This window comes from Eretmochelys imbricata, chromosome 14 (genome assembly GCF_965152235.1).
Source record: "Eretmochelys imbricata isolate rEreImb1 chromosome 14, rEreImb1.hap1, whole genome shotgun sequence".
Classification (NCBI taxonomy): domain Eukaryota; kingdom Metazoa; phylum Chordata; order Testudines; family Cheloniidae; genus Eretmochelys; species Eretmochelys imbricata.
Genome location: NC_135585.1, coordinates 21335581 through 21342860, shown reverse-complemented (window position 1 = coordinate 21342860; position 7280 = coordinate 21335581).

The window sequence follows — 7280 nt, the reverse complement described above, 5'->3', positions numbered from 1 at the left end:
ATTTCAAGCCAGCACAGGAGGACAGTTCACTGTTTCATGACTGCTCTGACAGTTCAGCCACATCTAATTTGAACTAGCCATTCACAGTCATTCTGGTGTTGCTTTGTTGTGTTTCAAAAACATTTTCACCCCGCACAGTGCCTCTAAGCAGGCCCAGTGTGAGGTAAAGCCTTGAGAAGAGGGTATTCTAGGAATCCCAAACTGTCCTGTCATATCTGTTTTCTGTATAAACCTGTGCTTCAGCCATCTGCCTCTTGTCCCTTGTTTTCTTTGCAGCCTTATTCTTCCAGATAAGGGAATAGATACTCAGCAGGTGTGAATCAGTATCGCTCATTGTCTTCAATTTACACTCATGAAGGATCTATCTGCATGGTGTTTCCCTTCTAAATGGCATTTCCATACTGATGCCTCCAGGTGTGCATGCTTCCTTCTTCCCTCCAAGAGATGGTATTTTACACCAAGGGCCAGCGGCCTGCCGTTTGTTTTCTCGGTCATTTGCTAACAGGACCACCAAACCGCAGATTGCACTGGAGCTGCGCCCTGTGGCAACCCAGGGCTGGTTGGGCTGATGTTGAGCTTCTCTGGTTTTGAAGGGACGGGATCTGTTTTGTTGTTAGTGACGGAGGAAAGTTTCAGGGGCTTGACTGAATGGGCATAAACGTCCATTGGCTGGATGCTTCTCCATGTCAGAACTCCAGGCAGCCGGCTAAGGCAGGAACACACTCAGGACGGAGCAGAAGCAGGAGCAGGGCCCGGCTGGAACATGAGCAGTCTGTCAGAACTCTTACACAATCAGAGTGCTCCTGACCCAGTAGCAAGGCTGAGCAGACTGGAAAGATTGCTTCCCTTAGGCGCCTATATATCTGCCTTGGGATCACCTGGGTGGGTCCTCACCTATAGATTGGCTGAACCCTGGTTGAATGGTGTGAGGCCTATTGCATGACCTGCCTCTGATGACTCATCAGGCTTAAGCAGGTTTAGGCTCAGAGGTAACTCAGGGATGGCTCATCACCCTCTAGGCTGATTTTCTTTGGTCTGCAACAAAGGGACTGGAAACCTCGTGAGATAGGCTCCCTCTGGAGATTCCATGAGCTCTGGGTCCAGTCTTGAGCAGAGATGGGGACCAGATGCAGTAAGAGGGGGACATGGCAGAGTGAGCACCAAGGAGTGTGGACTGAGGAGGACATAGGCCTCTGAATAAAGGGCTCACCGCTCAGCTGCGGCCGAACTCTGCTTCACATAGCAGAAAAGAAAGATTTGCAGCTCTGTGGTCTTGAGGCTGGCTGGGGTCAGACAGGATATATGGCTAGATGACAGAAATTCCTCTATTCCTAAGAGGCCAGTCCTCTGACTTGGAAGTGATCAGAGGTACCAGATAGGTGCTGAGGCCTAGAAAACCAGTTTTAAAGACCAAGTTAGGAACTAAAGCTGCAAAGTAGAAGGGCCAAGGTCTACAGTAACCCAAGCTTAACACTTGGAAGGGATCCAGGTGTAGTAGCTAGAGGAACCAAGGTCATCACTGCTGAAGACAAATGGTAGCCTCTGCAGTAGCCTTTTTGGAGTAGAGCAGTTAACCAATTATGAAATGGACAGGATAATATGCCCTCCAATGTATGCCATTTTTCACATAGCACATTTACCCCACTTTCCACCACAACCAAGAATGGCAGATGCACTGTAGACTAAATAAAATCTGCAGACCCAGGGGAGATCACATAAGCAAAGCTTCTGTACCAATGGCAAAGGGAGGGCCAAGTCAACTCCAGCTTCAGGAAATTAAAACTAGGATCCAAACTCCATCATTCAGGTTTGCTACTGAATTACCAAGGGGTCATTTCTTTAAACAAGAATTGCATTTCTTTGCTTCAATGCCAGAAAGATATATAAAATATAATTCATGATCAGATTAATGAGAGAGAGAAAGTCATTAGAAATCAAAAATGAGATAATTCTGCTGTGGACATGAGTGATGGCAGTAAATAAATTATATATGGCTGACATTACTTAATTAGTTGGAAACATAGCACTTTTTAAATTTTGCTTAGGTTAAGTTTTTCAGCTTTTGACAAGTAAATTTCAAGATAAGTATACTAGATGCCAAGACACCCAGATATGTCTCATCACTCGTGTCATTTTTTGGCCATATAATTTTGAAATTTGATTTCATCATTTTAGAATTTTGGTTGCCACCATAACACGGCATATTTTTAAATTGGAGTACAGTATTCAGATTATACAGTGTTCTTGAGATCAACTAGTCAGTGTCCTCTGATGCAGCTCTTAATACAATGGGCAAAAGATCAAGTCGGAGACAAATGATGTTGTCTTAATTGTTGTAAATGCTTTGATAACCCATAACATTTTGCACTTCTACAGTGCTCCTCACCTGAGCAGCTCAAAGCACTTAACAGGCATGAATTAAGCCACACAAACTAGAGCTGGCAGGGTAATTTGGTTGCAAAGAATATTCTCTAGGCAAATTTTCATCAAACAATTATTCGCAAATGCGTGTTCCTATTATTCTGCTTGCAATCTCCTTCTGCGGTAGGAAAACATTATCCCCATTTCGTATAGACAGACATGCCGAGGCAGAGAGGTTTAGCTGGCTTCTCCAAATCATACAGGGCTTGATCCAGAGTGAATGGTAAAGGGAGAATTAGAAACCAGTAGTCCTGGATCAAATCCCTTGCTATGTCCATTATTCCACGTAACCATTAACTCTTTTGCTAATGAGTCAGCATCCAGGATCCTCCATTGTTCTGCAACACTTACAGTCATTATAGCTCTAAATAATGGAGAATCCGAATTGGCTGACTGGCTTAGTAGCTTAGTTTTCCTCCAGGTGGAACATTCCATTGGAATGTTGTTTTTTGTTTTATCTTGTTTAAGAAACAGGCCATTTAAGCCTTGTGCAGAGTACTAATTCTACATAGGGATAGTTGATGGTTTTATAATGAATTAGTAAGAATCATTACCTCTTGGGATATGTGCATGAGAAAAAAAATAGCTATGGAGGCCTTACCCAGCCAGACAAATTGGAGGATAATAGAGTTAGCTTTAAATAAAGTTACTGATGGACTCACCCCATGGCTAAGTGAGATTTTTCAGGAAAAATAACAAAATGCAGGGGAAAAGTCACATTAATTCAGATTGCTAATGTTTTTGCATTTAGCAATACTGCCAGCTAATGCAGTTACTGGGTTGCACTGACTGCTGGGAAGGAGGGTTAGCAGCACACTACCTCAGTCATTTATATACCGAAGATCTTGCATGGTATAAATCAACCAAGGGGCAATGATGGTTGGAAAATGACAATAGACTTAATTCAAGACGGTTCAAAGCTGTGAAGTTCAGATCCAGATCCAAAATTTCTCCACCTTCCGGACTGTTTTAAATTCAAGGATTTGATCCTAATCCTAATAACTTTAGGGGCCATCTTCAAAGTTCACAGCTTGGTCCAAACACCAAAGTTTTGGGGGCATTAGAGACAGGCCCAACCCACAGCCCCAGAGCCAAATGTATATGGATATAATTAACCACTTAGGACTGTGCATTTTGTGCTCTGTGGTGTATCATGGAACCTGTACTGGGACAGGAGAGTCCCTCAAGGAGAGCTGCAGATGAAACTTGTCATTCAGGCATTGGTATTCTTTTCTCTTTGAGTCAGTACTTACCTCACTGGCCCAGCGTAGCGTGGGGAGATGCTGCGCTCATGGCCTACCAGTTATGATAGTAAAGCTTTCATGGTGCTTTCCACGCGAGTATGGGTGATAGTTCTGGGTTCCTGTTTGGGTCATTACAGTCTGCCTCCTAAATCCTGCCAGCTGTTTCTGTTACTGTCCCTCTCGCACACATCCTTAACGTCTCCTCCACTCCCTGTCCCCTCCAAGTCACTGTGAGTAGTACACCTGCTCCTCTACCTTCCTCCTTAGCTAGCCCACACCCAGATCTTATGTCTAGCTCACATCCTGTGGAACCCTGGCGTGAGCTGAAGAGTCCTGAACCCACTGAGTTCCAGGCAGTGGGCGGGCAGAAGCCCACCCATGTATGAAGGCCCCTCCCCCAGCCTAAGAGGAGGAGTGACTAAATCCGAGGCCCACTTGCCTGGCTGCTGCTGCCATAATGAGCTCTGCCACGTTAGGTGTTATCAGGGGAGGAACAAATGAACAGGAAAATTGTGTGGCAATTGTACTGATTTACCAGCAGCATAGTGCTATGTCTTGAGCCCACAGCACTTAACCTGTTCCTGTCTGGTGCAGGGTTTGTACACCCCTCACAGAGCCAGAGGTCATCAGCTTTACCCTGATTTCCCTAATCAGCTTCCTATGCCAAGGTTCACCCATATAATAGCAACCACTACAGTCCTAGCCCCAAATGCTGCAGTATTGCTATGATAAACTACAGCAGTGATACTCAGACCTCAGTGGTTCAGGAGCCAAAATAGGGATCAACGTTACTCAAAAGAGCCTCAGTAGTGTGAATTCATTGTTTCATTTACTATATATATAGTCTTGGTATTCTGACCAAGTATTACTATTTTCTCAACTACAATTGGTTAATAACATAGTAAAAGCATCCTGGTTGGTTAATAACTTTGATTGGTTAATAATTAAATCACCCTGTTTTAATAGTATATGCCGCAAACAGCCACAGGAGCCACCTTGAAGAGCCACTTGTAGCTCCCGAACCTCAGTCTGAGTATCACTGAACTACAGCATCTCAGACAATCACTGTATCATACTCACGTACCTCTCCATCAGATCATTCACCTTCTTCAGTTTCAAATGATGTTTCTGAGTTGTGTCTCCTTTATCAGCAATCTCTGGCCACCCTATCTTTTGGAAAATCCCTTCAACCTGCTCCTCTTAGGAGCTTGCCTCTCTTTGCACTTAGTCTTTCCCTTGGTCTCCTTATTCCATTTAATGAAAGGATGCCATGCTGAGCTGCAAAACCTTGAGAGCCCTTTTCAAACAGGGAGAGAGACCTAGATCCTCAAGCTATTTAGGCACCTATTTCCCATTGACATCATTAGGAGAAAGACACTTAAATACCTTTGAGGATCTAGGCAGAGTCTACTTGATCCTTCCATATCAGCTTATTAACCAGCACCTGGCATCCCCGGTTGGTGGCAGGGTTATCGCTAAAGGTCATCTGTGTTTAGAGTTGTCTTGTCTGAGTTTAGTTCTCCTTAGCGAGGTGGTTCTGTTTTGCCATCTTTTTCCCCCGGGAGAAAGGAAGACCCAACAAGAGAGCTAGGCTGGGATTGGAAATTGTACTACAGTGGCACCAATGTAACTACGCCGCTGTAGTATGTGTGGTGAAGACATTCTCTGCCGTCTGCATAATAAATAGCAAGAGGTGGGTGTTACATTGGCTGGAGAAGCTCTCCCGCCAACATAGCGCTGTCCACACTGGCACTTAGGCTGGTGTAATTTACGTCACTCAGGGGAGTGGCTTAATCATACACTAAATGACATAAGTTATACTAACATAACCTGTAATGTAGACAAGCCCTGGGGCTCTGTCCAGTTCCTAGCAGACAAGTGCCCATGTCACAAAACTGCTCTCACAACTTCCCTCTACAAAGATGTCAGGGACTAAATGGACATGGGCCCAGAGCCTTACCCCATTACTTTCAATGGGAGTGAGGATCTGGGCCGTGGGCCTCAGCTGTTTTGTCGGTGCTGTTAGCAGTGGGGCCATGCAGCAGCAGCTTGCATTGACTGAGCCCTTGGTGTTCATGATCCTGGTTAAACAGAACAGTGGTTCCCAAACATTTTATTAAGGTGACCCATCAACTGCATTTTGTTTTTTGTTTTGCAATTCATCCGGGGTGCAGATTCATGGCAGGGGGGTCATAGGCCAGCATCCTTCTCTTCCTCACCCTGCTAGGAGGGCACCAACCACCCACAGCAGCACCCCCCCTCCGCCCCCAACACTGCAACCCTAATCCTGGCCTGGTGTGAAGGGGAGGCCCTGGCAGGGGTGTTTGGAGAGTTAGCCTTCCCCACACTGACCCTACAGCAGCAGCACTTGTCGGATGGGGCTGGGCTCGGCTCTCTGCTCCAGGCATTGTGACCTAGCACACATGGTCACCGTGGACAGGTGTCCAAGCCAAACTTGAGTGGCACTGCAACCACTCAAGTCAGGCCCAGCCCACCGGTGGGTCAAGACCCACCATTTGGGAAAACACAAATAGATGGCTTTACTTTCTACTTCCCTTAGAGCAGCAAGTCTACTAGCACTAAGGACTGGGTACTATTCCAGTGCAGTCAAGGGCAAAACTCCCATTAACACAGAACAGTCTCTAAGGAACATCAGCGATGTAACGAATACAGTAGAACCTCAGAATTACAAACACCTCGGGAATGGAGGTTGTTCATAACTGAAATGTTCAGAATGCTGAACAAAACATCATGGTTGTTCTTTCAAAAGTTTACAACTGAACATTGACTTAAGACAGCTTTGAAACTTTAAAAAAAGAAAAGAAAGAAAAGCAGCATTTTCTTCTGCATAGTAAAGTAGTTTATATTTAACACAGTCCTGTACTGTATTTGGTTGGGGTTGTTTTGGTTGGTTTTTGGCTGTGTGGCTGCCTGATTGCGTATTTCCAGTTCCAAATGAGGTGTGTGGTTGACTGGTCAGTTGGTAACTCTGGTGTTCGTAACTCTGAGGTTCTACTGTGCAGTGAATTTCACATCTGATGCAACTACTATAATGGCAGTAGAATCAGATGCTAAATTCACTCTGTTAATTACATCGTTGATGTTCCTGAGATGCTGTCTCTGCATACTTACTGCGTATTACTGGCCAACGCCTCCTCTATCCCTAGTGAGAGAGAGAGAGAGAGAGAGAGAGAGAGAGAATGTATTTCTGTAACTCAAGGTACTCAATCTACTGGTGAGAAGGACAAATTGTCCTCTGATGCTCTCTTGTCAGGTGCTGAGCACCCTCACCTCCCATTGAAGAGCTAAGAGCCCACAACTTCTCCAGGATCAGGCCCTCAATGCCCAATTCAGCATCACTGAAGTCAACACTCAATTGATCTCACTGGTTTCAGTGGAAACTGGGTCAGCCCTTGTGGCTGTGATTCAACAAAGCACTTAAACACTTGCTTACCACATGGAAGCCCATCCCTGTTCAATAAGGCCTCCCAGTTCAAGAACGCAGTCCTGTCCAGGAAGGGCACTTAAGCACACGCGTCAGTGGTTTGCTGAATTAAGGCCTATATGCACATATGCAGCCTCCACTGATGTTAATGGGAGTTGCTTACAAGTATC